At 42.9% G+C, this 22,482-nt stretch overlaps 1 protein-coding gene across 2 annotated transcripts in view; it reads right to left on the bottom strand.

Annotated features, from left to right (window-relative positions):
• The window catches only part of CABLES1 (Cdk5 and Abl enzyme substrate 1), a 75,298-nt gene that overhangs the window by 51,523 nt on the left and 1,293 nt on the right, over positions 1 to 22,482 (bottom strand). The window lies entirely within an intron of this gene.

Here is a 22,482-nt window from a genome sequence, read left to right as displayed (position 1 = left end):
ACCAGTGTGGAAGAGATAAGTGGAACAAGACAGCTAATCAGTCATTCTTCATTTCAACCCTCAATAACCACAAAGAGAGTCTGCTTCTTTACTGCAGGCCTTGTCTTACATCAAATAATTTGTAGATAACAAAAATAAGTTCTCTTCCTGAAGGCACATAAGCAAGTATTTTGATATAAAAGATGAAACAGCATTAGAAATTAACTGTAACACTTCTTCCCTTCCCCATCCACTACAGTATGTCCATGAGGATGCATCACTAATCTATAACTATATTATTCAGGCTGACAAATTTTGCGCAGTCTGCTGTTTCAGTACTCCAGAGCACAAGCCATTAATAGCTGACTGCCTCATTCAAATGAAACAAGACAATTATCAGATGTAACTTACACAATTAATGCCACTGCTGCCAGCATTTTCAACAGAGATTCGGTTCTTCTATAGCTCATTTGAAGTCTTTAGGGGATATGTTATCAGTACATCTGTCCTGCTGTAAACTAAATTATCATTCAAAATCCTATTTATCATGCTGATCAGGAAGCACTTTAGGTCAGCCTTTCCACTGGAGAACACTCAAACCGGCAAGGGAATTTAACTGCCCCTGCTAACCAGGACTGTATTAATTGCCAGGAGCATTTCTATTGCTTCCCAGTCAAACCTATGGCAATTTTCTGAACACACATAATGCTAATACTAACCTCAGAGAGTGGAGTCTGTCATATTTATGCAGCTTGTTTGGCCTGTGAGTCAGTTTTATGCGCTCTGTAGTTCTCTCCTACTCGCTCCTACCCAGGGTCATGCAAATCCCTTGCACAAGCCCAGGCTAATAGAAACTAGGGAATATCTAAGGTAATGCAACATCACTTTTAAGATAATAAAAAATAAAATAATAAAAAATAAGCTTGGGCCAGATGTAAACGGACATCAGTTAAACTGATGCCAAACAACACACTGCTGAATTTTGTTTAAGACGAACACGAGGTTTTAAAAAGCAAACACCGTTGAGATTATCTAAACTCTGGTACTTTATGTGCAGAATAGCCCACAGCTGGACTTGATATACAGGGAAACCAGCTTGATGGACAACTCTGCATGTTAACCTTCCCACTAGAAACAGAGACCTACAGAACATCCTGACACCAAAATAAGATTAAATGAAGTAAAGGTCAGCCCCTGCACAGACCTCCTGCAAACTACAGCTTCATAACTGGTTTAAACCAGCCTAAGTTTTTGCTAATAAACTTGGGCTGTGACCAAAACAGGCCATCCTGCCTTAACCATCTATCCACCTTGTCCATCATGAAAGCAGAAGGGCTCAAGCAACCGGCTAAGTCAGGGAATCAATCCTGCTAACAAGCACAAAAGGAAAAAAGCCTGAATAGTGATCAAATGGACCGAATTATGTGAGGGAGGAAAAGACCTGCCTGTTCAGCTGCAGTCCTCAACCAGATTAGCCTAAAACAATCCTCAAATCACAGCAACAGACTTGGTGTTCCTGCTTCCCGGCTGGTGCTCCCTTCGTTCCACCCTGTCCCTAAGCCTCTCAACTGCAAAAGCCACAAATTTCACCTTAAACTCAGCTGCTCAGTGGGAATCTAAAACAGTCACAGGTTTAGGCTGGCCTCCCTCAAGTTCAATGGATACAGATACCACAAAGGCTTTTGCACAATACCAACCAGGCTGAGCATTTAGGTATGCAGAAACGTAACTCCAATGTAGCTGATGCTTTTCTGCTTCATGCAAAGGAAGGAGGACAACATAATGGTATCAAAATGAGAATCCAATAATTTTTCTCCATAAATCAAACATTCATTTTTTCCTGGTATTTAAAAACTGTCTCCCAGGACTTGCAAGACACCGCATGGTTGATGGGATCTTGGTGCTGTAGTAAAGGGCTGGGAAGGAAACCAATTCCTGATGATATCAGAAAAAAAAATGTTTCAAAGAGACATTATTTTGCTGTTGATAAATGGGTGATAAAGTGCACGAAATATTTTTAAAACATGGGAGAAATTCTTAAATCCTAACCAAGACAATTGCTACTGTAGGCTGCCATTTGTACATGTAGAACAACCACATGTCCTTAGAAACTACTAAATTCACTATGTTAATACATCGACCAATTACAGATTATATTCAAGGCAACTTATTCCCAGATCATTCTGATGTTTCATTTAATTTTGTTAAGACAGGGTGGCTGCGAGAAATGTGCTAGCACAGTGGTTCAATCAATTACTCTCTTTAAATTCAAGAACCGTGCATATCCAGACTGCTTAATTTCTCCCATACATCTGCATTTGCACATCTTTCTTCTCTGCAGAGCTTTCAGAAGCTGAAGTTTTAATCAGAGGACTATTTTTGATTCCAATTTTCCAAGCCGCAGTAAGCTGCTTCATGACCTAATCTGATGGCAAATGTACCAGCAGTTTCGAACCAGTTGTACGCTAAATAGTGTCTTGTTTTTCATCACTGATATACCAGGTGCCTCATGTCCAATTAGAGCTACCAGTCTGCAGACATCGCTCTTACTGGGGCCAGCAGATGGCCCGAAGCAAGTGCCGCTTGGTGTGAACAAAATGCATTGCAGAGCAGTGTCTGAACAGTAACCCCATGGCCATGCCCCAGTGCACAACCGATGTGAGCAAGGCAAACTTGCTTTTACCTACACCAACCGTAACTTTTGTTAATAGAACACAGTTCTGGAATAGAGCAGTTCACAGAATGGGACTGAGCAGACCAAAGGAACGTGCTAAGGTTCCTAATACTTAAAAAAAGAAGCACAACAGAGCTGTAAGGGCAAAATCTTTAGGCAGAAAATGCCAAGCAGCTACAGCAAGTAGCCAGTCACAGGGTACAAGGTTTTGACTACATTGCAAAAAAAAAAAAATTTCTGTTTTTATTTTAGCCAGTATTTTCTGCAACATCAGCAAATCTCAGTTTTTGTGGGGAACGAAGCATTTTGACTTGCTTGAAGTCAACGTTTCCCTTTCAAATTAATTTCTTATGCTATATATTTGTCTATATATATAATATTTAAAAGACTCATCTTCAGAAAGAAGTAGTTCGCACTGCTGGAACATGCCACCCTTCTGAAGAATTTTGCCTCCTGAAGAAATGCTCACAGTTTCCTCTGGTTTGGTTTAACAGACTTGATGGTTGCATTTCCAGGCCAGCGGAAAACCTGGCTTACACACAGCTTCCCCTTCTTCTCCATATTTAACAGTTTGCTGTTATGACCGCAAGAAAGATGGCAACTGCCACTAAAACTTTAATCTCGCCCAAAGTCATAATCTGTATATAGCAAATATAATGAGCTTTGTTAGTGACATAGTGAAATCCACTGAAAATGTAACCCCCTTCTCCCAGAGAATGCTCTAGCGATAATTAATAACAGATTTCATTAATATTCACTTATCCAATTTTTGCTTTTAGACTTGTATCTAGCTAAAGACAGCGGAGAAGAGGTCTCTCCCGTTAAAGAGGTTCCGTCAGGCATGTGAGATAACATATGGAGTGTGGCCATACTGTTCTCCATCCTCTGCTACCCCTCAATTTTATCATCTTGAGGCTCCTTCAGCTGCCAGTCGCAGACTGCAACCGCTGGAGGACGAGCTCTGTGGGGAACATGAAGGATCCCGTCACTCCCGCCATCAGCCCCTTGGCATTTAAGGGGGGGTGCCTGCAGAAAACAGCCGTCAGCCTCCTGGCCCCAAGCTGGGGGGGTGTATCCCCCCAAACTTTTTTGACATCAACCTGCTTCCCCACCGCACCTCTGGGACAGCCCCATGCCACGCCACAGGAAACAGCGAGGTTTCCCAAATGCTGGCACCGGTCCCCCTCACCTCAAACAGGGCAGAGAAGGGCTGTGATTGAAACACGACTCGGATCCTGGTTTCCCTGCATCCAGCAACCCCTGGGCACACTCGGTGACTTCTAGCAAATTATGCTGGGGAGGGGGCAGGGGAGAGAAAAGACAGCTCTCTGGAAAGGAAGGATTAACTGGCCGAGGAAGCGTACACCAAGGCATCACTAAAACTATGTATTTATCCAGCCTATTACCGCGTATTTCCTGAACCATCCCATTTCACTTGCGAGGAGTTGCTTTGAATTTGGTTTCTCACTTCTCTTCCACAGGCATCTGGAAGAAGAGCAAGCAGACCAACCTGACACTTGTTTGCACAGCCTGCTTAGTTTAATTTGCAGGCAAACAGCACGCAAGTTGCTTCACACACACCAAAAATTCCCGTTTTCCTGCTAAAGGGACGCGATTTTCTAAGCAACCCAGAGCGCCAGCTCTCTGAAACAGGGAACACCAGACTGTCTATCCTGTTCTCAGATGACAACAGTCGAGAAACATTTTTTAATGTCAATAAAGTTACAGGTTTCTCTGGGCTAACACTGGCAAAAGACCAGCTCTTTAGGGCAGTCCGGCCCCGAGCTGCTTTTACCTATGTACTTAATGCTAACATGAGAAGAGCTACAACGAAAAGTCATATGCCCCAGCCAGACTCCTGACTCACATCACACTGACCTCTGCACCTAAAGTTTTCCATACTCAGTATCTACTTAGTATCTACCCAAAGTTAAAAAAAAAACCCACACAAAAAACCCCAAAACAACCAAAAAACCCCAACCTCCAAACCCACCAAAACCATCTTGAGCACAAATCTCCCCAGCGTGTTGAGCATGCAGTAGTAACGGGGGAAGGAATGGGAAGCTGGGAGGAAAATGGGAGGAAACTATTGCTGTCCCTTCCCAAGCATCTATTTTGTTTGAAAACTTTGCTCTTGCCCCAGTAACAGCGAGCAAAAGCAGGACCTACTTTTCTTTTCTTTCCTTCCTGAGAAAGAGACCAAAAAGAAAAAAACACTACCCTACTTCAGTATTATAAATACCACATCCTGTCCCCGTCATGTTTGCGAGGGAACTAGAGAACTGCAGAAGGAGCTTTCATCTGGACTGTAGAGTCCTCAACAGAGAAATCATTCATCTAAGCATTTGTTATTTTTAACTCCCATTTGAAGCCCAGTGAACTACTCCAGAGAATAGCTAAATGCTCATTAAGCTTTTGACAGAATCAAGCCTTTAATTTTAAAAATATTTATCTCTGTCTCTGAAATACACTCGTTTTGAGCTCTAGCTGCACGGGCAAATAATTTGACAAGCCATACATATGTGTTTAAAGAAAAATGAAGTGAAACTCAGTATTACAAACCTCCCAAGCTATTACAGCCAATAACCATTTCCAGTTCTACCAGATCCGGAGAGCCAAGGTCTAACAACACTAACAACACTGTCTAACTTCAAGGAGGAGGTGTGAATGAGTATCTGGGAGGAGACCTGACCTTATTTCAATTCACAGACTACAACAACAATTGGAGAGAAATTCTTAAAAATAAGTGTCACAAATATAAAAGACCAAAAAAAAAAGGGTGGCAGTTCTGTGCCCCACCCCAACATCATTTGCTGTGACCATTTTGCAGTCCCTGCCTCTTGTTTTTTTAATATATTTTTATTATTGCCAATAATTCTATTGTCAAAAAATCTAAGCCATCCAAACCCAGATATGCTAATCAGAAACTTCACGACTAACTTCATACCTTAAAGACAGGATTAAAGGCAGTCGTTCCTAAATACACACTAACTTAAGAGCCTGGTTAGCGCTGTGACTAGTTTCAAAAAACGGCCAGAAATGAGCTACTTGTGGGCACCCCCCTGCAAGGTGACTACATAAAACAATCACAAAACTTGCATTCACACAAAACAGGTCATTCTGAAAAAGCTTCGAGCTGGGATTTGTACATCTCTCAGCACAGCACATGACACCCTGTCTCATGAGAGAAAGAAAAAAAAGAAGAAAGAAAATCAAAAGTCCTCCCTGACCGAGTCCAGCATGACACATTTCTGTGGGACTTTACTATAAGAAGAGTTGCAGGATGAAAAGAGGGCCAAGGGGTCCCCCCATCCGGAGCTGCTCCCTGCTGTACCCTGGGCCTGTTAGGGGAGATTTCAGATCACGGGCAATTCACCCCGATGCTCCTAGCTCCTGGAGCTACCCGAGCGGCCCCAGCCCATCCGGGCTTCGCCGACGTCTCGGGAGAAGCATCTTCCCGCGACCAGCGGTCACGGGGCAGGCACTACGAGCAACAGAGTCACGAGGAGAGCTGCTACCACAGAGTCGCATGGTGATATCTGGCATCTTTTGGGAAGCCCTCTCTCCTGGAACCCCTCTGCCAAAAAATATATATATGCAAGGACTCGAAGTGTGCATGCATACATCCCTTCTTCCTCTAGTATTCACTGCCAATTTTCAGAAACCAGAAGACACAAGAGACCTTTGACTTTGTGTTATTTGTTTAAATAACAAATACAAAGCTGAAATACATGAAAAATGTATGAATGCGCGTGAATCTTTGAAGAGTCTTCTTTTTGTCTTCTGGTATGTAGGCTGCATCTTTTTAAACCTTTTTTCCTTGATCCTGAAAGTCAGAAACTTTGTCCAAAAGACATAACACAACAAGACTAGACTGAGAATCTCCACCTAATCCCAACGGTCCTGGGACTCTAAAAGCCTGTAACGCACATTGCAAGACTTTGAAGTTGGCAATATTGGAGTTAGCTCCTCTGCAACAAAAAATCCCTGACCAGACCACGCGACTTGGAAATGCGGCTAGTGCTTCCAAGTGTCATGAAAAAAAACACACTAAAATCTTAAAAAACACTAGGCCACTGCTTATAGTATCTTCTAGTTTCCTCCTCCATTTTCCCAAGGCAGGAACATGACGTGCCTGCCTATGCCACATTTCCAAAATAATTAGGGAATTTTGCTGAAGGCATTTGCATACGCAGAAAGAAAAAAAAAACTGAGTCCCTCAAACAGATGCGGTGGATACGGCTCTTCTACTTCGCTCATTCTTGAAAAGTGGACGTTTCCAGAAGTTGAAACCTAATCCTAAGAGACCAGAGTCCCCAGCCTCTGTGCTACCTTGAACCAGCAGCTATTTCTTTCTAAGGTAATACTTTGGGTTGGGAAAGAAACTGTTGGAATTGTGGGCACGTTTGCATCCTCCAGCCTCTGCAGGATGGGGCCCATAACCCCTTTAATTGCCCCAAATCACCTCGAGGCACAAAAGTCTGTGCTCTAAAAGCAGCATTAGACAGAGAACAAAACTTGAACAGAAAACCATCCGTAAAAAATTTTGACAGCAGCTCATCATGTATCCTTAACATACTAAGCATATAAAGGAGAATATAAAGTGTAAAATGCCTTGAAAGAATCTAATTCTGATACCACTTTGGTCATAAACCAGCTTTTGTCACAGACTTCAGTGAGTTGGTGTCCAATATTTGTCTAAGTTGTAATACATTACATTCAGCTTTTAATATTAAAGAAACTAGATACACACATTTATTTACAAAAACATATCAAAGGTGTCCATTAGGAGTCACTCTCTCTAAGATTTTAAATATACAAGCAGTAACTGAAAAAAAAAATCATACCAATGATTTGATCTGCAGAAACTCCTGCACTTGAATATTCTTAGCAGAGGTTCCGTCCACATGCCATGTACTTCTGCTTCAGCCTCGGCTGATGGGGCTGTTGCTCAAATATAACTATGAAAGTGCTAATTCTGACTGTGTTAGGAAATAAAGCTCAAGGCAGCAAGGTACCTGTTACAGCAAGACTGAGCATATCTGCAAGTGTTTGCAGGATCACACTCTGTTTTTATAATGACATTTTTCAATGAAAACAGCTTATTTAATAATATTTGTTTCAAACTAATCATCTCTTTCAAAAAAAAAAATGTAACCAAATATAACACTAAATTATAACCTAAATAACCCAAGGGAGGATATTGCTTCAGGCGTGGGGAGGCGGATAGGACAAAACACACACAAAAATGTATGTATTAAAATCTGTATCAGAATTGTTACTTCCACGTTTAATATCTATGACATTTAAATACTTTTGTTTAAATTATTTTCACGTGAAACAGCTAACTTTATAATATCAGACATCTCAGATCATCTGATTTCTCTGTCTGTCTGCGTATTCAGCATCACAGCCCCAAGCTGAACAAACACAGGGAAGGAAGAAAGAGATGCTTGTTTCCTGGGAAAGCTTCTTGCATTAAAGAACTAAAAGCAGGGCAAAAGGCCCATTCAAAAATGTGTCATAAAATGCTTCGCCACAGACCTAGGAGCTTTGCTGTGAGGGGGGAAAAAGATTTGAACAACAATATAGCCTAATGAGATTATGTATGCACAACGTAATTTCCCATTTACCATACTGTATCAGCGAGTTAAACACAAGCTGAAGTTCTTCTACCTGTGCTTGTACCAACTACACTGTTTTATGACAGATACTACACCAACAGAAAGGGTGCAGACCATAAAACTGTTACTGTAAATGCTTAATCTTCCAAGGAGGGTATCAGGCAGGCAATTAAACAGACAATAAAACTAACTTTTTGGAAGGAATATTGTCTGTCAATATACATCTCTTTCTTCTGTCTCCAGGTAGGAACCCAGGAAGCACACACTTTTCTAGCACACATATTTGGCGACTTAAAGCTTTCAAATTATGTATAAAGTAGCATCTGGATAGCAAAGTAATACACGGAAAATGGTACTCTGACAGCAGTTCTAGAGCATACGACAAACTACACTTAGCAACCTACTGAACTTGTCTGCATAAAAAATTACTCCTGATTTATACCAGCCAGAAAAGGGGTGGGTTGTGGAGAAAGAGGCCCTAAAACTGTGTAGGTGTTTCCCCTTCTAAATTCCTTCCCTTGGTTTTTCTATCAAGTGTTTTCTACCTGAAGCAATTTTGCAGCTAGCCACAACAAGCATATCACGCTTTGCAGGATTTTAGGGAAAAAAAAAAATGAAAACCAAACTTGGGAGCAAAACTGCTGCAGTTCTAGACAGGAAAAAAAAAAGTGTTTTAGCAACTGGAAAAACTTCTCAACTGCACCTAATACCGAATAAATACAGCTACTAATACAGAAGAAACCACCCTTGCTTGTGCACATATGGCTAAATGCAGTGTGAATATACAGCAGTTTGAAGTAAAATGTATTTAAAGCCTTCATAGTAACAGCTCCAGTCATTCTTCCATGCTTCAAAAGACCCTGTAGAGCCTTTCAGACTGCAGTAACAGACAATGTCAAGAAGAAAAAAGGAAGGTAAAGTAATCCATGTGCCTGCAGTTAAGCTTGGTTTTTGAGAGCAAGAATTTATTAAAAGGATGAAGACAGACTTGGGGGGGAGGGAAGAGGAGCAGGAGGGGAGGGAAGAGGAGCGGGAGTTTGGGGCTGACCCCGCGGGTTCTGCGGTGCCTGCTGTCCACACGCCAGATGTGCTCACGCAGCTGCTGGCTGCACTTCCAGCACAGGTAACCCACCTCCTTGACCCCCACACGGTGAAACGATTGGCACAAATTCAATGAGTAAAATGAGAGATGCCAGCACTAACAGACCATTATCTCAACTACCTTTGACAGAACCGTAACAAGAAATTGGAGGATTGCCTCTCTTGGGCATGATCTGCTAACTGCTGTTCGCAGAACAGGAGCTTTATGAGACTTTATCTTTGCTTTAGAAACAGCAGCATCTCTCAAAGAATCAGTCCAGCTCAGAAACCAGAAATGCACTTCCTCCACTGTATCTTGGACCGTCCAACTATCTGCACGTAACATTTTCTTTTCTCACTGCAAGTCTTCGCAAAGAAGGAAGTTTAAACTAAGTGCTGCTATATTAGGGCTGAGGCCCCATATGGTAGTAAAAAAGACAATGCAAGTATTTGCATTTTTTTATTATTATTTTGCTTCTGTCTTCATTATTGTTCAGGTCTGAGGAGGTGAAGGAACTTGTCTAACTTGGAGGGCAGAGAGAAATAGCATTGCAGCTGCATCAGTGCTAGCAGATACATATATATGTACTTGCCAAATTCTGTCCACATCTGGCTGGGGGAAAGGGGAGAAACAAACTTGTGCTCTAAGAACGGCAGCAGGCAGAAAGGTTACAGCACAACTGTCAAACTATATGCAAAAAAATGGTATGTTGCCCCCTTGCAAGTCTCGTATGTGACTAAACATGAAGATTAATGCCATATTTACCTAAAGGTGGGAGGCAAAATTTTAGCTGATCACTTCCTCTGAAAGTGAAATTAGCTATACTTTGTATAAAAGTTAAAAAACAAAAAACAAAAAACAAAACCCCCAAAACCTTCCTCTGCAGACCTCAAGATCTGAAACCACTATTTCCTCACACACTACATGTTCTCTTCTAAAAAGAGCAAGGAAGAAGAGCAGAGCTGAGTTCACTATGGCAATAGACCTCTGTATAGATCAAACTTACATCCTGTCAGCAACATGCAACGCAGAATTCTGGAATTTTGCTTTTTCTGTTTTACCTTTTCCAACAAACAGATGGAAATGACCTCTGTGAATGCAAATAACTATAATAAAAAGACAAAAAGTAAATTAACCCAAACGGGTTATTACCTGTGCCAGTGCATGAGCTTGGATCAGAAGCATGCTTTTGAAGCAAGTCTTCCCAAGACACCACACTTTTTTTTTAAATCGCGGAGCAGTCCTGGTGCACAAACAAGGGATTTCTTTCAGATGGCACTAAGGCAGAAAACACACTGCAAGAGCACAACTGTGGTGCCCCATCACTACTGGGCGTTCAGCCCACGGGTCCAGACTAGAGCTGGCAACACTGTGCACAGCGTGGACATCTGGGCCGCGGCAGCAGGCTTTTTGCTCTGCAGATCTGCTCCTGTCGGGCCACGCTGTGTGTTAAGGCAGACATGGCCTTTCTTGATTCAGAAGGCCCGAGCCTCTTGCAACGGTTCCAGGTTTAAATAATTTATAGCTCTGATGGTTCTTGTTTAGTTTCGGCTTAGTTTCAGCACGTTGTATATTTAAACGGCTTGTGCAACACAAGAAAGAGTGTAGTCCAGTGGGACTGACGCTGTCACCTCACAGCATGACACAAGCCCATCACATGAAGAGCTGAGCTAGTCTTTCAGATGTGCTTTCATTTAAATTCTGCTCTCATTTGGAATATGTGGAAATAACAACTTGAAAAGCAAACAACGGAGAATTATGGCTGCATTTGTTTAGGGAAGCACAATCTATACCTCCGTTTCCTGCTCCTTAGGGCCTCCATACCTCCACAGTCTAAGATGTAAAGGACTAGTAGTTTGGTGGCCTCAAAAGTCACATGTCAAGTTTTATAAACAGCATTTTCTGTCCATTTCTATTGATGTGACAGCACAAAGCACGCTCTCGCACTCACCAATTTAACCAAAGCGCTGTTACCTTCAGCAAAAGCAGGATCACAATTATTCAATCACTCAAAAACACCAACCACTCACCCACAAAATGACAGGGAGGACAAGTATATAAACAGGAGAGCAGGTCTGGAGAATGCTATAAGCAAAATAATAAGCAAAAGCAAATAAGTAAACCTGTAGAAAAACCTTAAAGAAAAAGCATGTGCCATTTCTCAAGGTGAGATTTTCAAAGGCGCTCAAGGGCATTCCTCAAATTCATGGTTCACAGGCTCCTTCAGAAATTCCAGCTTAAATTGCTCTACTGCTCTGCTATCTTTAGCCCGAATAACACGAGACAGATGTCTAATTCAGAAAAAAAACCCACTGCAGAAGTGAAGTCAAGTCTTCATTACCATAACCTCACATCTTGGAAAAGTGGATGTGAGGGTCAAGAGCCTCTCAAAAGCTGCACTTCTTCTAACATATGTAAATGAAATGAGAAACAAAACAAGACCACGCTGAAATGTTCCTGGGGATTGTACAAAGCAGAGAACTGCAACAACTACAGGACGACTGGCTGCTGGATGAAGGACCATGCCATCCTCACGCACTGACACCACATTCATTTATCCACTCAGATATTCGAGATACGCGACTGCTTGAGAGGTCAGAAAGATTACCTCGGCAACTTGAAATAGAAGAGAGAGGCCAAATTCTGTTCCCATTTGTACCTGAGCAATCCTGTAATTCGGAGCCTGTTTGTTTTCAGGTGTCTTGACCTTTGCAAACACACAGTGGCTGATGAGCTCTCCTTCACTACAGCCCCGTCTCTTCCATTCCTTCTCACCCCCCTTCCCGGAGTAGTAAATCCCAGTTACAACCCCCATCTTTGTGAGGTCCTGCTGCACAATGCACTTTGTGGGGCTGGGTTCGTAACTGATACCGAGGAGCAACAGCATTTTGTACAGCCCTGAGCACAGCGTCAGTACCTCACTATAACAGCTCACCACTCTTGCTGCAAGGCTACCTCCTTCTAGCAGAAAACACATGCACGCTCACAAAGTCACTGGGAGAAAATACACATCTCCATCATGCATTCAGCCTTTATGCAAAGCACAATGCTAGCAGCAAAAACCACTGCTGTACTAGCCTTCAAAGTACCTATTTAAGGGTGCAGCCAAACTTACACAAAATTTGTATTTTTTACTTTCAAATGCATTTACTCAAACTAATAAGGAAACTACTGAGTAAACAAGAAACCAATATTTATAATAATCTCTTTAAAACAAACAGAAGCAAAAAACCTTTGACACTGAAATATGTTCCTTAAAACAAATGTGCATGGACACTTGCTATTCGTGAGGCTGCTCAGGAGCTCTGCGGTACCTGAAGTAGCTTCTAAAATATAAAAGCATTTAATCTTGAGGCAAGTCATGCACACAGAAAAATACGGATTTTGCAAATCTCAGAGAAAGGTCGTTATGGAGGTACTTAACAGTAGCACTTTGTGCTCTTTTATAAGTAATTCTGTGTTTTTACGCAACAATCTCCTAGCTGTGGCTTCTTCGCTATTAGGTTATTGTCAAAAGATAGCATTCTATAAAATGGTAACCAGTGCCACTTAAAAATCAAACCCAGTTTTGCTTTAATTAAGAAAACAGCTCCAGAAAATTAAGGAGGTGCCTAAGATATATAAAGAATTGAAGACAAGAGGTTATGTGAAATACCTTTTAGAAAATGTAATTACACCTTTGTATTTTAAAGAACATTCTTACAAGACTATTAATAGCAGACTTATTTCTACGCCTTTTTACATAACACGCCACAGCACCTGCTCTAGACTTACCTACCCAACCAATTAAACTGCACTTTGCACTGTAACATCTGAAAGCCGGGGTTTTTTTTCCCTCTTCAGATTATCTGAAAAACACCTCAGCATTTTACCATGCCTAATTAAGAAACCGTATCATTCACTTAGAGAAATTCAGAGAACTATGATCTTTGCTTATAATGCCCAGGTCTGCACAATTCGGGCTAAGCCCGAGGCATCAAAACGGAGCGCTCCTTTTCAGCTGGCCCTCTGTCACCTCACCAGGACTTGACTCCCCGCCGGGTAAGCCCAACACATCCCTTCTTCTGTCACCCTGCATTTGTCGGGGTGTAACTGATTGAAAACTAAACAGAAAAACGAGGAAGTGAATCTCTGCTTTTGTTGGATCTGCAGGGACCAACTCAAGTGCAGGAGCAACAGGAAAAACAAACAAACAAACAAAAACCCCACCTTTTGCCTGTAAATGTGTATGACCGACAAGACACAGGGAATAAAGCTGGTGAGTAAAAACAAAAAAAAAGATGATGTTTTCAAGACACGTTTCAGACCAGAACTAACATGAAGTAGAAGCTAGATGTCATGCTATATTCTTCAGACAGCCTGTGTAAAGTGGGGTAGGAAGTGCAGATTTCTAGCTCACGTGAGTGTGAATGAAGGATAATGATATATCCTTGAACGGTAAGTATTTGTGTATGTATGCAGAAAGCAATAGACCTGCTCTCTCCATACACGTGTTCGTACGTAGTCCAAGCAGGCCTAAAGACAACGGGACTCGTGCAAGATTCATCTCTCGGCTCCCCCTTCTCCATCCCCAGCTGTGTTGGGAGTATTGGGCGAAACCAGACGACCCTGCAGTCGCAGAACGGTCCTTCCCGAGTGCCAAAGGCCTTCCAGAGTCCTTGGGTGGTGAGGCTCTGCTCATCCCTCCTCCAACACCACGGACCTGTGAAACTAGAAGTCAGCAGAGCCACCTCTGAAGCAGGCCTGCAAGGCCGTGCTGCTCGCATCCTTCAAAGAGCACACCACCACGCTGCGGTACAATCCATCTCTTTGCTAACAGCCAGAGTGGGAACAGGCAGCTCCGGTGTTATGAGCTGTCTCCATAAAAAAGCGATGGTAATAACAGCTTACTCTTTCATCACTCTGAAATTAAAATTCCTGTCACAATACCAGCATGTATCCCGCCTGCTGGACATGGGGACTGCTCAGCCTGGGCAGACGGGTCTCACTTCCCTCTCTTCCTCTGTGGTTTCTTAGTTGCCACCTGATCCAGTCTCGTCAGAGGGCTGGACCTGCACCCCCGGCTGACCCTTTGGACACAGACGGTGCCGGGAACACTGGAGCCTCCGGCACGTTTCCCCACCCATCGTCCTTACTGGGATTTGCTGACACTGTACCCACAGCGGCTCTCTGTGCCTTCGGAAAAGAGAAAGCAACGGCGCTGCGTGGAGGTTAGAGGACAGAGAAAGGCCCGTTGCCAGCCTCTCCTTGCCACAGAAGGAAAAGGCAAGGAAGGTCCTAGCCCTGCAGCGCTGCTGCGACGCGCAAAGCTGGGCCACCCGGCACAGCCCCGAGCAGGCTGCAAACAGGCACAAGCTCAACGCCCGGCAACGGCAGCAGCGCCTACCGGTTGGTACTCCCTGATGCAGCGCTGGCACCGCCGTGCTAGCGCGGTATCACGTCACCATCCCTCATGGCGATGCACAAAAGGACTTCTGGACGTGTCCTGTATGGACATGGGCAGGCCGCATGCTGCAGGAGCAGGCGGACGGCTGAAAATACTAGTGCCAACCAACGGGCTGCAAAGCGAGTGGCACAACTATCTTGTTAGTGCTCAGCACTCTGAGCCACGCAGAAAAGCAAGCTGAAAAAAAAAGAGTTTTACCTCTATGTATTCCACCAATCTCAGTTCTGGTTGAAGGATACATTGCAGAAAGAAGTCAGCGTAAAGCCTTCGTACAGATTTCTGTTACAGAAAACTTGGGAATATTTTTTCTTTCTAGGAAAAAGTATGTTTCTGTTGAACATCTTTACAATTTGATGCATCCGATTTTCCTGACAGCATGTAGATTTGAAAACTTACTCATATTTACCAAGGACTGCAGTTCTACAGACCTGTACAAGCACCAAAAATGCAATCAATTTTTGTTTGAACATTTGTTATCAATAAAGCTACCTAGCTTTCTATTTTTTATCCTACCAATATTATACAATAAAATCCCTGGTATTACAAAAGTTTACTTGCAAGCATGACTTTATACTTTGACTCTGATTCAACAGAGTAATTTTATATATATGTAAATGCATACTTTGGGCTTTGCAGGATTCTGAGTCAGAAAAGATGTATCTTCTTTTGCCATCCAAGACAAGCAAAGGGAAACACATTTACATCGGGGTGAATGAATCATTTTTTTCCACAAATCTCAACTTCACAAAATTGCTAGCCTAATCTATAACAATGTGGAAGATTGCGAAGAATACGTGCTTGTCCTTTATGTTCATACATAGGGTGAAAGGGTAGCTTTTTTTTTTTTTTTTTTTTTTTAAGAAAAAGAAACTTCTTACAGAAAGGTAACTAGCCTCTGTTTAAGTTTTCATTCACTTCTCAATTCTCCACAATAGAAAAATCTTCCTCAGGCAAAAACTCTGAAATGTAACTGTTCAAAGCAATGTCAAATCCACAGCACATCACTGGAACAGCAAATACATTTACCATTCATGACAGGAAAGCAGTTGCTACAAATATAACACGGTAGCCACTGTAAATGAACCTCACAGTTCCTTAAATATGTACTTTTCTAAATCTGCATACTGCAGCCTGAAAAGCAAACGCTAAGACATGTGCCAGAGCAATTCCTAAAAGTCTTCCTTCCACTAGCACATCATGTTTTCTCTAAATAGCAGTGAAATTCTCTTCTCTTAACTGATTTGCGGAGTTCTTTACCCTACTATTGCAACAAATAAAACTTCTGCTAAGCCCCTCTTATGAAATCAAAGATCATTCTTCAAATTTCTCACTGTGTTATTTGTAAACTGCAGGAAGGCAGATACACACTTTCCATATGCCAAATACAGGTGATTTGCATTTTTCTAGGAATAACACTTCTTTCAGCAAACCGGTCTTTTTTTTTTTTTCAGCTGGATTGTTAAAACAGCCAGCTTTGTGTCCCACTGCACCTGCTGCATTGCTATGCTAAGCCTGATATCTTGTGGCAGTCCCACAGTAATCAATGGCAATCCTGCATATACGGCAGCGTTTGTGAGAAAGGACCAATTCTGTCCTTGGAAGTATTACCATATGTCCACAGGTGAGTCCCGTGGATATTTGCACTGCTGAAATAGAATCCGATTTCTCATAGCATCAGTTGGTGTCTGGAGAAGTTTCAAGGTACAGAAGAAGTTGTAATACCAAAAACTAAGCTTTTGTATTTTCAGGTTAAATTCTGAAGACAAGCATTTATGTACATGCAGTGTTAAATTTGCCTGTGAGGCTACCAACAGCTGAAATAAAGAGAAAAATAAATCAAGATTTGTTGCTGAATCACTATTCACGCTTCTCATCTTTCCCTCACATCAAACTTCCCTGGACACTTCACTGGACAGGGTCTCAAGATAGCCTGCCTAATATTGATTTCTTTGAAACAAGGTAGCCATAGAAGTACTAGAGATTTTTTTTTCTTTTAGGAGAGAATACTTGGGAATCTCATTTCTGTTTTAGCTGTTTTGAACTGTTTTAAGCTAAAGCTATTCCCCAATCACAAATCAAAGCATACTTTCTATCCAACAGCTATCAAACTACAATCTATCATATCATATCTATCTATCACCAAACTATGTTTTTGCAATGGTCTGGAGGGCTGGCTAGTCACATGGTTGCTAAGTCTTCATCATTTCAAGACACTTGCAAAAGTACCGCGCAGCAGAGAAGCTGTGCAGCTCATAACAAGGACGGCCAGGCTGACCGCCTGCCCAGGACCTTTGCTAGTAGGAGGAGGGTAAAGAGAAAGATCTACTTATGGGAATGGAAGTACCAGGCAGCAGCTACACAAGCAAACCTGCCGAAATGTCTTATTCCTCCCTTCTCCCAATATCTAATGAGTATGCCGTATCCACCCCAGCATCTGCACAGTATATACCCATGGAGTTTCCAGAGTTGGGGATGGAGCCGCAGTACTTTTAATTGGCAGACAGTGAAGGGATCCAACACAAATACTACTCTTCACCTGTCACCGGGTCAGGTTTTCTCACAGAAGTTAGTTAACGAATACCCACAGAGGCAGAGCCTTCTTCTCCATCTGCCTTCTGGGCAGCCTGATTTCAAAACCTGCCAAGTTCTGAGGCTTCCACATAGCTGGCTCCATCTTAGTGTCTGTCAGTCTATACAGATGTCTAATTAATTCTGTAATAGTTGTGTATACTACACTGTCCCAGATCATCTTCAGAATTGACAGCAAGCAACTGTTTTAAGGTTTTTTTCTCTTGTCAGAAGATTATCATTTTTATCTGACAATGATGCTTGGTAAGCAGTATAATAAAGCCCTGGAATTTGCCAGAGCAAACTTCTGTATGGTTTCTTTTTTTAAAGCTTTGTTTATTAAGCAAACAAGGCTGATGGGGCTGTGCTGTCCATCTGTCTCTGCAATGTCCTAGCACTCTACTCCAGTAACCTCTGAACCATTGGTCAACTTCAACTAACATCTGAAAGAAGACTATGTTTCTACCACTTTAATGGAACAAGAGAGGCTCATATTCATGCCCTCAACAAGAAAAGAAAGGAAGGCAGAGATCAATGGTGATGGATGCCAGTCAGTGTGGACGTAGAGCTGCCACACTCAGCACGTGCACAGCTCAAAAAGCAGATGCAGCCTCAGGCCATCTCTTGACTGGCATCTCTGGCTGCAGGAGATGCAGAGCTACCCAAGTGGCAGGGGAAAGGGGCAAAGCAGCTCAGGGTGGCAATCACTACGATCCAGCAGCAGGTTTCACTGCTGCTGAAGGGGTGATGGGGGAAAGGTGTCTCACTTGAGGAACCTATCCGAACACCCCCAAAAGAATAGCTCATTTCTTCTTCCTCCTACCGACAATCCATCAGCCAGAGGTTACTAAAGCCCCTTGCAAATGTACTTTAACCAAGTGACAAAGCTGCAAGGTATACATTGGCTTTATAAGGGAGGGAGGGAAGGAAGAGACCCGAGCTCTCGCAAGCCCACCGTCAGTCAGTGATTGTACTGCTCTACACAACCACGAGGTCCCAGCCTTTCAGGGTGGGCCGCAGCATATGCTAAAAAGAGTAGGCTCCAGTGTCCATCCCAGGACTCCTGAATGCAAGCTGTGTGCACAGGGACAGCCAGTCCTCTCCTGAGGTAGCCCTCGGGGAACAACAGGCTCCAGGACCTATGCAGGCCTTCCATCACTGAAACTCGGCTGTGACCCACCCAAAGAGAGGCCCCAGCACACTGGTGCATCCACCTACACAACCCTAGCTATCTGAGTCTTAATCCTATTCTTGAACATCCTTTCTTCAGGGTGGCACAGGAAGGCCATTTAGCTTTCCAAAATGATGACAGAAGTCACCAGAGCATCCTCTTTAGAGGCAGCAATGAGTGGTAGACAGGGTCACGCACCTGTGAAAAGGCTTCGTTCAGCATGTGCACTTTCCATTCGCTTCTCAGACCATTAAATTGCTGTTTTCATGCTACTCTTGTATACGTAATTCTAAAACTCTGGCTGCCTGAAGAGCTTTAGGTCCAGTGAATAACAAACCCTCAATCACACACAAAAGGTCTAATGCCTTTCCAGCAGCTCATAAGCAAACTCCTGATGTTGGAATGACCTTAAAGGGTGGACAGTGCCCTTTTTTTTGGTTTTGCTCCTCTTTCAGGACTCTGCCTGTAACACACTTGTTTCTGAGAGTCTCTTCTTTTGTCTATGAAGCATTAAGTTTGGAGGAATTTTTTGTGATGTGCAGTGATTGTGCACTAAGCCTGCGCTTTCTGTCTGCCTGAGGCTGCTGAGGACTGACCTTTCAGCCCTGTCACACACTAAACTAAACTGCTGGATTCAGCTCCTCAACAAAATCCTGGAGGCTTCTTGCAGCATTAACAACGGATCATGCTTTGTGAGCTGACCACTCAAAAGCTGTGCAAGTCTAAAATGCCAGTATCCCTCTTCACTGTGTCTCTAGAAGATGAATACTTAGGCCAAAATGTAGTTCTGCCTGTGCACGACAAATAGTATTAGCCATTTAAAACATCCAAATGCTTTCATATTTTCATAACAGTTTCAGTACTTACACACCAAAACACTGTGGCAGTGCATGGAAACCTGAATGAGGAAACTGCTTCCCCTCTGCATGATCAAAACCGAACGGGATGGAAGGCAAATAGCACAAGGAATTTCTAATGGGTACAAATAAATTGAATCTTTACAAGTGTTAGTAACCATAAATGAATTTTAAAATTACTTAGAAAATGAAATTTGTTCTGTAGATCAATAAATTCATCCTATAAACCCACTTGAACCATCATAACTTAAAAGGTCCTTTAAACGGGAACATCTCCCCCCCCCCACAATTACTCAGCATATATTGCTTTTTACCACCTTCCCAAAACCAGCTGCTCCAAGAAGGAGTTCTCCTTCTCATCTGCCCTTAAGCCTGACACAGTGACATGAGCAAATGCAACTGGAAGTGATGTCTAAGCTCCAAATTCAGTCAATGCTACCATCAATCAATTTATTTCTTTCATAAAAACCAAAAAAAGCATGTGCTTGCTTTGGACAGCCTGGGCCATTGGAAAAGATTTTACACGAAAGAGGAAACTTCAAGCATGTGGAAGCAGCAATATTTTTCTCAGAAGACTATGGTGCAAAAAAAAAAAAAAAAAAAAAAAAACCCTAGACATAAATAAAAACAAGTACATAGGATCATTACCTCCCTAAGTCCAGGCTCTATAATGATTTTAAACCTGTTCGGGTATAACTTTATGCCATGGAGGTCCTTGCTAGTTTAGATGGAGCTACCAAAGTGAGGTACAACTTGGCATGAAGAAAAGCACAGCAGAATCTAGCCGTAGTTTCCGATAGTCTAGTGTCCTTGGCCACCCACTCACCATACAACCAAAGCGAGCATCTTCAGCACTAGACTAGATGCCTTTGGCATCAACAAGCCAGCTTTTGAACAAGCTTTTCTTTCTCCCATATACGTATAATTACATACCAGCCTCCAAACAGCTAGAAGCTCCATGTTCTTTTTCGTACCATTTATTTCTCATGAATACCCATACAGCACAAGCCCAAACCACATTAATGATAACCTTGTTAAATATAAACTAGCATGCAATTATACAAACTGCTAACACAAACAAAAAAGGCAGGAAACTCTGATTATATGTTCACAGTAGGTTCTGAAAACTAAACAAAAACAGCAACATAATGCAGCCTGTCCTGTGTGATACGGTAATAGAAAATGGTTTCACGTTACAACATAACTTACATATCTAAGCACAGAGGACTAGTCTTTCAAACGACACATCAAACTCAATTTCAAACCTGCTGCAAGGAGAGTGTCAGGGTAAGAGGAGAGACAGCATGTATAATTTTTTAAAATTAAAAAATCTGATTTTCCTCTCTGCTTCTCTGCATCTTCCTTCAGATGAGCTAATGCCTGTCTCAGGGCAATTGCCACGATTGCTGGGCTCTGCTCCGCGCACTGTGCCGGTACGGGCAGGCCGCGTGCAGGGCGTTTGGCTCCTTCCTCTCCATGAAGAGAGCAGCAGAAGGGCTGCTTGAACTCTCCGTTCTTGGGCTCGTGCCAGCAACGAGCATGCCTATGATTTATCTTTTGTGCAGGGAAGAGCGAACCTAGCAAGCAGAGTTTGCATGATGCCTTTTCATTGAGATGAGGCACAAATGCTAGAATACCACCTCTGTGTGTTGGCTGCCTCCCCGGGTCCCTCCTGCCCCTTCAGCTGTTGTTCATTTTTGTTGTTCAAAAATATATACATACATTTTCCAAACTAGAAAGGAATCTATTGAGTAGGATCCAAACTCTGCCCTAGACTGCACATTTGCAGCATCACGGTCATCAGCAAAGCTATGGGCATAACTGAAACCTCTCCTTCAGAAGCACAAACCAGGACCCGGATGCTACAAGAGAGACTATCTCACTTAGCGCTCCGGGAAGGCTTAGTCAGGTGATTTCCCTTGTCATTGACTTCTGCTATCAATTAAGTCTATTTGCACACCAGCAGAGGGGAACCCGTGCAATGCTGGATTCCTGGGGCTGTAAACAAGAACGGTAATCATATTTCTCTTAAGCTTCACATAGTTCTCCTTTTTTTAAAAAAAAGTGGAGATTGTGGAAGGAAAAGCTGATAGAGATGCAAACAGGGGCGAGGGAAGACAATGACAGGAAGAGGAAAGATCCACTTCAGTGATACAGGTGAGAACTCAGCATCCCTTCCAGAACTGACCGAAGAGAATGATACAGTAGCACAGGATCGAAGACTGCAGGCAAGGAAAAACACGGAGGATCCCTGGGAATCCAGAAAGATAACACAGGACTCCTACACTGGCTAATAAACGCGCTCAGTAAGGAGAAGGCTAAGGAGAATCCAGCTTCTCGAACACTAAGCGGGTGCCGCTGAACGCACTACCACCAGCAATTAAAAAGCTGAGGAGCAAAACTGCAGTCCCTGGATCACGGTCTGTGGGTCACTCCTGGCTCATATGGCCATAGATGATGGTTTGCAGAACCATGTCACCAAGGCAAGCGTAAGAGCATATCTGTTTCACGTTGCTGTGCTGGTGATCCACAGCGCAGTTAGAGGGTTGTCACTGTACTAAAAGTTTTGGGAGCCACAGGACCAGGAGAAGATTAGCGGTAAACCACCAGTAGGTGTTTTAACAGGCAAGGTGGAGCTCCCTTTCACAGCACAAAAGGGGCTCAAAAAGCCGCAGATCCAATCCAGGTGCAAGGAAACGGTAGGGCACACAGCTAAGACAACTTTCTCTTGGAATATCTCCAGTTTCTCCAAGCTAGTTAGTTTTGGGAGGGATTTTTCTACAGCACTCTACGCTCAATTACCCTTATAAACCCTTGCAATAACATGTGACTCGAAGTCTACCTATTTGTCCAAGGGAGAAACAAGAAGGGAGTGTGGCGAATGGGGAATGTGGGAGTGGCAAATGATGCGGGCTTGGAAAGCACAGAGATTTCCTCCAGTTTCTTCCCTGCTTTCCTCCTCCCCACTTGCCCCCCAGCCTTTGATCTGTCGTTGGAAAAGTAAAGGACGATTACTTTGTATCCACGGAGCAATTAATGCATCTGCATTCGCGCATTTTTACATGACTGCACATTCTTAGCC

The sequence above is a fragment of the Dromaius novaehollandiae genome, chromosome 2 (assembly GCF_036370855.1).
Source record: "Dromaius novaehollandiae isolate bDroNov1 chromosome 2, bDroNov1.hap1, whole genome shotgun sequence".
Lineage (NCBI taxonomy): Eukaryota > Metazoa > Chordata > Aves > Casuariiformes > Dromaiidae > Dromaius > Dromaius novaehollandiae.
Note: the sequence above shows the minus strand (reverse complement) of the source record. Positions and strands in the feature narration are given on the sequence as shown.